The following is a 9,776-nucleotide window of genomic DNA, read 5'->3' as shown; positions in this document are numbered from 1 at the left end:
TCCCAATAGGTGGATATAGAAGTTTTGCATAAAAAGCAGATAAAAATCAAATTTACCTTGTTAAAAACCAAAAAATTGTTTAAAGTGGTATTTTTAAAAATAAGTTATTTTATTTACCAGCTAATAACCTTTTAAAATAAAACTTCTGAACCTAATTAGAGGATCCTGATAGAAAATGCTCATTTACAAAAAGGTCTGATGGATTTAGAGGGTTTTGCATCTGGACTCTATTATTGTATTTTACAGCTTTGTTAATGAATGTTCCAGCATTCTGTAGTATTAACTAGTGAACTGAAAAACTGTTAAAAAATTTAAAGAAAGAATGTTTTCTTTTCGGCGTAGTCCCTCTATTCATCAGGGGTCGCCACAGCAGAATGAACCACCAACTTATGTTTAACACAGTTGCATATGTTTTAGAAAGCAGATGCCATTCCAGCTGCAAACCATTACTGTGAAACCAACCGTATCACCCCACTTTCAGCTTATTAATCAAAATATTATTCACCATTATCTACATTAATCAATAATACATATTAAGCTAAATTATAAAATTTTAAATAATAAAATAAGTTTAATTTGAAATAGTAAACATTTTGATACTAGATACATCATCACAATTATTTATATAAAAGGCAAACATTATTTTTTACAAGTAAAAACATTAAATATTATATTTATTAAATAATATTAATGTTAGATGAAAGATTTGCAAGCAAAAACTGATAAAATAGCACAAGTTTATTTTTTAGAAAAAGTCTAATTTTATAATACTACGATTTCTGTACAATTCGGTATCCGATGCATCATTTAGCTTTGGAAAAATTAATCAAAACATTATTCACCACAATCTAAAATTAAAATTGTGAAAATTAATAAAAATAATAAAAATAAAAGGGATCTATTGAATGAAAGAATGCACTTAGAAATAAAACAACTTTGAATAAAAAGTAGTTCAATTTGAAACCCTAACAAACATGCTGATACGAGATGCATCATTACTTTATCAAATTTGAGACATTTTAAATCAAAATCATTTCCAATATCATGTTTGCATTGTTACAAAATAAGTTGAAACACTGTTCCTGCGATAATCACATGCTAAAACGAACAATCAGTCTGTCCTGAGATCAGTCACACATTTGACCCGAGGGAAACTCTTTACATTGATGACGGTAGCTCATGCCTTATGTTGGCTTTATTGAGCTCTGTCTCCTGATGCCTCACTGTAAAGCACACACATGTCTCATGATAAAGCCACAAACACTGCACTAATGTGTGCGATTCAGACTTAATAAAGTTTACAACCCCTAATGCACTCATTGTTAACTGATCTTTTAAAGTTAAGACTTTATACTGTAGATAAAAGAGATTTTGTAATTAGTACTAATAACGAATGAAAACCTATAGGCTGTTTCTCAATTCCAAGAATGCAGAGAACGGACTTGTGTTCTTGTGGAGATCGGTCTTTCCAGGTGTTCTCGGAAGAACGAACTCAGGAGACCGCGAGGACCGACAACGCGTCCTTTGAGAAATGAGATGCTGCGTTCTTCCTGATGGTCACATGACCTTCACGCGTTTTTAATAGTAAATGATTTAAACATTACAGCACTCATACAATTTATTGTTTTTCCCCTTTTCAAAATATATACTCTGCATAAAAACATTATCAATACACGTTGCACAATATAAACAAAACAGATTTTAATATGAATTTCAGCAAACAAACACCTTTAATGTGTTTATTCCTTTATTAAGATGTTCATGGTGATGTTTACTTTCACCGTTTCATTTAGGGAAACTCCTGAGGTAAATAAGTGTAATCTCTGAACTTTAATCTAACTCTAACTTAAAATCTAACTTAAATGCTGCGCTTCCCACCTCCAGTCGCAATGACTTCTGGGACGTTCAGCACGAGTTCTGTGCTCAAGTCTGCATTGGTGCGTCCTCGATATCAAGATCACATTCAGGAAGTTTCACGGGTCCTCTGCACTTGCGGTCTTGAGTATTAGAACTGAACTTTGGCAGCTGATGATGATGTTAAATGAGAACACGAGGACGCAAGACCGCTGAAGAACGCATATTGAGAAACAGCCATAGTGTGTAGTGTAAATTTCCATTTATAACCATTAATATAACAATACAATTTTTGCGTCCACACTGAGGAATGCTCATCTCTTAAATCAGGGTTTTTCAAAGGTTGGGTGGGGGATGGGGTCTCAGAAACCGACCCATTGTACTAGCAGGCATATACCTGTATTGGCGGGCTTGCCAAACAGAAGCGAATTCACAGCTATGGCCTTCTGGGTAAAAAAGGTTTTCTTTTATTTGACGTATTATTTTTTTTTGCTTTGTTTAATTAAAACGTTTAAATACAATAAAAAATACATATAATTAAACTTAATAATTATATTTTTATTATATAATATTTTTTCCCGCGCCTCCCCTGACATGCTCTGGCGCCCCCCAGGGGAGGCGCGCCTCACACTTTGAAAACCCCTGTCTTAAATCAATCTCTTTATTTTTTTAGCTGATGCTTTATATTTTGCATTTATTCTGCTTAAGTATTTAAACTTAGTTTTTTTGTATTCATTTATATAAATATATGCATGTCCATGCTAGCCCTTATATGTGTAAGAGCCCCTATTTTGCATTATAAAAGGTCATATTTTGGTTTTCGGGGTCTCCGACATCAGGCTGATGTGCATGCAAGGTCAAAAAACACTTTCATTGTCTTATAATATGCATTTTATTTTAACCTGATTATCCCAGCGACTCTCATATGAGTTGAGTGATTAATTTGTTTCAAAACCCCTCCTTTATACTTATTTTATACTTATTTGTACTTCTTCTGCGTCAAGCGCACACGTATGCTACGGCGCAGCCTATACGTTGATGCGTAGCCCTACGCCGTGGCCGTCGGCATCACTGACGCACACCTTTCAAAAAATGGAACTACACGTTGCAATGACGCGTAGCGCAAGCTCTGTGATCGGTCGGCTTGGTATCGCTGACGAGTCTGGGTGGGACCGAGAGTCGTGTGAGCCCAATGGAGCGATTGTTTACAGTTGTGGAGTCCCGTGAAGGAGCTCTAAATGGAAAGTTTTGTTTTGTGTTTACCTCATGGTTAAAGGGTCACGAAACACCAAAACACATGTTTCCTATTAGGACACCTATATTTCGCTAAAAAGTGTAAATTGGTTGTTTTTGCGTTATTTCAAGCAAATTCGTACTTCCTGTTTGAAACGAATTTTTGAAGCTGCGTCACGACCATGAGATAATAGCGTGTATTCCAGCGTGCAGACTGGACGTCTGTGCCAGAGTGAGTCTTATTACATCTCAGAGTGTGCTGCATTAATGCATGAGTAAGGCTTGGTTCAAACCAATCAGCGCACTCTATTGTGCAACTTCATTAATATTCATTACTGTCACAGTGTTTAGACGACAGAGACGCCACGTTGTGTTGGCAAAACATGCGTGAATTGTTGCTTTTATAGTTTGCTGCAGTGAAGTTTCGTTTTCATTTTCTCTCTGTGAGAGCGCAGCTGGAGTCAGGTGTGGATTAACAGTGTACGCGACGCTCGACAACAATAACTTACGTGTCTACGGAGGATTATTGTTTACCTGAGAGCTGTTCTCATCTGCAAAACGCTGAGATCCGGATTCGCTTGTAGTCTTCTCTTAATAAAGACGCGGCTCTAGTTGCTGGTGATTGTCTGTCTCTACAGATTTGTTGAGTGACCAGTGCTCTTTGTTTATTCAGTTTGATCATATCGAACTAACTATTGCACCGAGTGTAAACATGTTAGCACCACAACCAAACTTTAACCACGTGTAGGATTTTCACCACATTTTGTGACCGGAATAACACACGCAGCTTTCTGACACTACCTGCTGTGTGCATCTAAGTTTCCTGGAAATGCTGAGTTTTTTTTCTCTCATTCGCGTGCGGTATCAAACATTGCATGAAAAATACACGCTTAGAGCAGTTCCTCCAATCAAATACCTCGTTTGTCGCGAGGGACATGAATGAATTCCCTGAATGAAAGAGCCAAACTGCAGTTAAAGTCCACCATTTAATAATTTGGCAAATAATTTGACTCTGAAACTCAGCGCGCCTAAATAGACACTCCCACACCATCCCACTTTAGTTCCTCTGACACTCCCCCCTAAACAGAGCTGGACACGCCCACTTTTCTGACTTTTTCCAAAGTAGAGGTGTGAAAACACACTGCTGAAACAAGGGGGTTTCATGGCCCTTTAAAGTTGTTGCACGTCCGCCGGTTCCTGCCTCAAAATGAGCGAGTTTAAATTGCATAGACATTAAGGAAGTGTTCAGAAAAAACAAAACACCAACGAAGAAACTCGACACAGAGGAACATAAACACCTCACTGCCAACTAGCGTTTCAGAAGTGTTATTGCAGTACAAAAGAAACAGCGCACAGAAGTATAAATGCACAAATACGCACGTTGCATGCACCGTGGGTCACGCCGATCACTTGACACAGAAGTATAAACCAGGCTTTAGTGCGAAGCTAGTCTGCGCTGATTGGTCTGATGACCCAGTCTATTGTGATTGGTCGACTGAGTTCAGCGTGAGACAGAGAAATGCTTACCATGGTTATGATGTAACACAGAGTATGTGAGAGGCCAATGCAGGAATGCAGTAAAGCAATGCAGTTAAACACCAGCATATACTCTTCACCCTAACCCCAAGTAATAACAGCGACACACTTTCAGTATTAATCCACACAGTGGCAATGCGTGTTGCGTAGCGTAGGCACCTCGCTACGCACATAAGGTTAAGGATGACCGCTATTAAAAGAGGTCAACTGGAGTCCCTGTTCCTGCTCCCCAAGCACACACACACACAAAAGGGGTAATCGATTTAAGCAAATATATAAATTCTTTCATTTTCTTGTCGGCTTAGTCCCTTTATTAATCCAGGGTCGCCACAGCGGAATGAACTGCCAACTTATCCAGCACGTTTTTACGCAGCGGATTCCTTTCCAGCTGCAACCCATCTCTGGGAAACATCCACACACACATTCACACATACACTCATACACTACGAACAATTTAGCCTACCCAATTCACCTGTAGTGTATGTCTTTGGACTGTGGGGGAAACCGGAGCACCCGGAGGAAACCCACGCAAATGCAGGGAGAACATGCAAACTCCACACAGAAACGCCAAAAAATTTCTAATTCAAATGCTTCAGTTATAGTTAGATAATTAAAAACGATCAAAATGGTGGTGCGATAGCTAGTCACAGCAGCTAACGGCTCCCTTTACTCCACCTCACCCTACTCCACTCTTATCCCCTATTTTGCACTATTTATTTATAATCTTACATTTACATAGTGCATCTTGTGTATCTCTCTCGTTTTACCTCAACTGTTTACTTCACCTCACCCTTCCAGAACCCCCACCCCTACCCCCAATCTCCAATTCTGCACTACTCTGTATATATTTCTACTGTAGCTTGTTCAATGTGATTTGCATCGAAAGGATATATTTACATGTTGCAATGAGTAGGGAGATGTACTTAATCTCATCACACGTGTGAATAATATACATTGCATACATGTACAATGACAATAAAAGGTATTCAGTTCAGTTTTTTGAGCATATTCATATTATGAACACACGAGGGCGCTGCAGAGCTGTTTAATTCTTCACTCAATCTTCATCAGCACACTAATTTTCATACGTTACATCCTTTTTCCCTGTAGTGTACAGTTAGATGTTAGTTCCTAGCACACTTGGCTGTCGCATTTCCATAAAGCAGTAGCATGTGTGTGTATATATGCATATAAGGCGATTCAAAAAGAACACCTCCAGACACTTGAGTGACACTACCCCAAAGTTGTGGTATTCTTTTTGAATTACCCTGTATATATAGTTGAAACCAGAAGTTTACATACACTCTAAAAAAGGAACATAACCCTTTTTTTAAATGTCTGATGGTAAATCATCTATATGACATATAGCCTATATTTCTGAGGTAATCAGCCACGTTTTTTTTAACTGTGCAGAGTTGTAGCTGCTTTACTGGGCCTACTATGATACTGTATTATAATACTGCTCATTTTTGGTGGTACTTGGAGAGACAATTTTTTTCTGAGGTGGTACTTGATAAAAATAAAGTTTGACAACCACTGACCTAGATCATTAACATTTGCTTAATGCCAGAAATAAGAGATTTTTTAAATATATTTTTTTAATGTCTAGACAGTCAAAAGTTTGCACACATTTCCTTGGTATTTTTTTAGCTTTGCTTTTAAACTATAACTTTGGTCAAATGTTTTGGCCCATTCCTCCTGACAGAATTGCTGTAACTGAGTCAGATTTGTTGGCTGTCTTGCTCGCACAAGCTTTTACAACTCTGCCCACAAATTTTCTATTGGATTAAGATCTGGAGTCCGTTCTTCGTAGCTCGCTTAAATGATCTAAGATGATTTGGCAGATCCTGGATCTTTTAATCTTGATAACTGATCTCTCGCTAATTTGGTTCTTCAAACAAGTTCGTGAATCAGATTAGAATGTCTGGATAAACTGATCTGAGATCGCTGTGTGTGTTGTGAAGGACAGATCTATCAATCCTCGAAATCATGATCAGCAATGCAACGATTGGCTGACGACACAGCAGCGTAATGACATCATCTGATGAATATTCAATTATCCATGTGAGCAAAATTACATCAAATTAGCAGTAAACGGTTTGTTTAATATGACACGCGATAACCTTCCACATTTGTTGTGAGCTGCAGGCTTCACACTTTCATGCGTCAAGAGTATTCATCATGTATTTCAATGCAAATCAGTGTATTTAGTTCTACATTTAGAAAATATTTTCTTTATTATAGTAGCCGGTTTTTTAATCGGTGTAAAGAATAACTGGTTGTTTACAAAAGCATTTTGATATTGGTAAAGGCATCTGCAACTTTTGTGAAGCATCAAATCACCGTCATATTAACTATCAAAACATGTTTATAACTGCATAAATGTATTATTGCTTTAAAAAGTCAGATATTCTGCATTTCTATTATACACCATTTGTACTAAAGCGATCTAAAAAGTTCATATCAAAAAGTTCTCTTTTTGCACCACCAGGTGGCAGTCATTGTACTTTAATTTCGAGGGTGCAGATTGCATACGTTTTATTAATATGTATAACTGAATTTATTTGATTAATGACTATAACTTTATATATATATGGTTAAAAATATGTACCATTTTCCCAAGTGTCTATAACTACTACTGTAAGAAAATATCAGAATTCGGAACATACTGTATTATCTTTGCTTGAACTGAGCCGATCTAATCCTGTTTATATGAATTGAACCTGCTCCCGATCAGGTTTGACCTAGCAGAACTGTTGCTATGACAACAACTCTCAGATCAGCTTTGAAGAACGAAACGATCCTGGATCATGTCAAATCGTCAATATCCAAATCTAACTGAGTAATCCACGTACAAAGAACGGACCCCAGGGCTTTGTGATGGCCACTCCAAAACATTCACTCTGTTGTCCTTAAAGTACATTTGAACTAAATTGGCAGTATGCTTAGGGCCATGGTCTGTTTGGAAGAGCCATTTGTGGCCAAGTAGTAATTTCCTGGCTGATGTCTTGAGATGTTGCTTCAGTATTTCTCCATAATGTTCTTTCTTCATGATGCCATCTATGCTGTGAAGTGGACCAGTCCCTCCTGCAGCAAAACAGCCCCACAACATGATGCTGCCGCCCCCATACTTCACAGTTGGGATGGTGTTCCTAGGCTTGTAAGCTTTCCTCTTTGTTCTCTAAATGTAACACTGGTCATTATGGCCAAACAGTTCAATCTTAGCTCCATCAGAGCACAGCACATGTCTCCAATATTAGTCTTTTTTCCCAGTGTAATTCAGCAAATTGTAATCTGGCTTTGTTGTTGATTCTGGCTTGTTGATCTTCCCATGTTGTCACACAAGGAAGCAGTGTGTTTGAGCTTTTCCTTCAATACTATTCTACAGTTGTGCCTCACATTAAACTTTTTATTATTTATTAAATCAGAAACTGCTAAAACCTTGACACCATCATCTGAGCTTTTTCAGAGGAAGAATAATCTTATTGCATGTAAATGTGACTTTCAAGAAACGAAATAACAATTTCTCCAAAAATCTCTCTCTCATTATTCTGCTATTAAGCAGAAGAGAAACACATTTGATAATCCTAACTTACCTAAAGGAGAAAAAGTTTAGTCACATCAACATCTGTCTTTTTTTTTTAAATGGTTATGTGCCTTTTTATACAGTTTATATATATATATATATATATATATATATATATATATATATATATATATATATATATATATATATATATATATATATGTACACACACACATATACACACACATATATATATATATATTACCCAAATTATGTTTAACAAGGACATTTTCCCAGTATGTCTGATAATATTTTTTCTTCAGGAGAAAGTCTTATTTGTTTTATTTTGGCTAGAATAAAATAAGTTTTTAATTTTTTTTAAAGGCATTTTAATGACAATATTATTAACCCCTTTAAGCTATTTTTTTCGGTAACCTACACAAACCATCGTTATACAATAACTTGCCTAATTACCCGAACCTGCCTAGTTACCCTAATTAATCCTTTAAATGTCACTTTAGACTGAATACTAGTATCTTGAAGAATTCCTAGTCAAATATTATTTACTGTGATCATGGCAACGATAAAATAAATCAGTTATTAGAGATGAGTTATTAAAACTTTAAGTTTAGAAATGTGTTGAGAAAATCTTCTTTTCTTGTTTTTGATTTCAAGGAAATTTGTCTTGTGGGACTGAAAAGACAAAAAGAAAAGAAAAGAAATAAATGTCAAAATGTAAAAGATTGGCCAAAGTGGCGATAGCATCTAAATGAGAAGCAGAGCATCTTGCTGTCATCTTTGTGCTTTTAATTGAAAAACCCTTGAGAGGCAAACCCAGGTAACACTTGAGCCACGTCGACTCGCAATCAGCCCTAAATAGACAACAGTGAGCGATGCAGAAGTGTGAGCAGCACATTAGCTGAATTGTCTGAGATGTGTAATAATGCTAGTTGAACACGCAGGCCAATCTACGCTTCATTTTTAGACATGTTCTTCCATAAAGCCTTGTGCTTTTGAAAAGAAGCTGAAGTGCTCTCAATTACAATCTGAAAAGCCAACCTTTCTCTGAATCGACACATTAGGTTCGCTAAAGCGTGCACACACTAATAGCCATTAGCAGAACTGATGCATTTTTCCATCAACATAATAATACTACTACTACTAATAATAATACGGCACACATAATGCAGCATCACCTTCATCTGGACGTCCCTTTGAAATGCTATTAATTGGGGATTTCTCATTGTCGCCACTTCAAAGGATAAACGCTCGCACAAATTTGACCATTTTTTTTTATTTAGCCCTAAAACAATGGGGTTTTTCACGGAGGCTTCAGTGAAGTGCTCTTTACCGGGTCGGACTCATTGTATGTGGACAAAATGCTGGAAAAAAACAGCAAGCGTCCTCTACGCTAGTGCAATTAGTGGTTGAGGAATTAATACAACTTAAATGAGTCCCATTTAGCCTCAACATTAGCAGAGCGTATTATAAAGGCTTTCAAACAGACATGCTGTAAGACAAAGACTGCAGATAATGGAGGAAAGCCATTTATGTGTTCTATCAGGGAGCCTTCAAGATATTTCTCAGGAAGGATGCACTTCTTTAGGGATTTAAGTCATGCTTTCAG

The sequence above is a fragment of the Danio rerio genome, chromosome 9, assembly GCF_049306965.1.
Source record: "Danio rerio strain Tuebingen ecotype United States chromosome 9, GRCz12tu, whole genome shotgun sequence".
In the NCBI taxonomy this organism is placed as follows: Eukaryota; Metazoa; Chordata; class Actinopteri; order Cypriniformes; family Danionidae; genus Danio; species Danio rerio.
Note: the sequence above shows the minus strand (reverse complement) of the source record.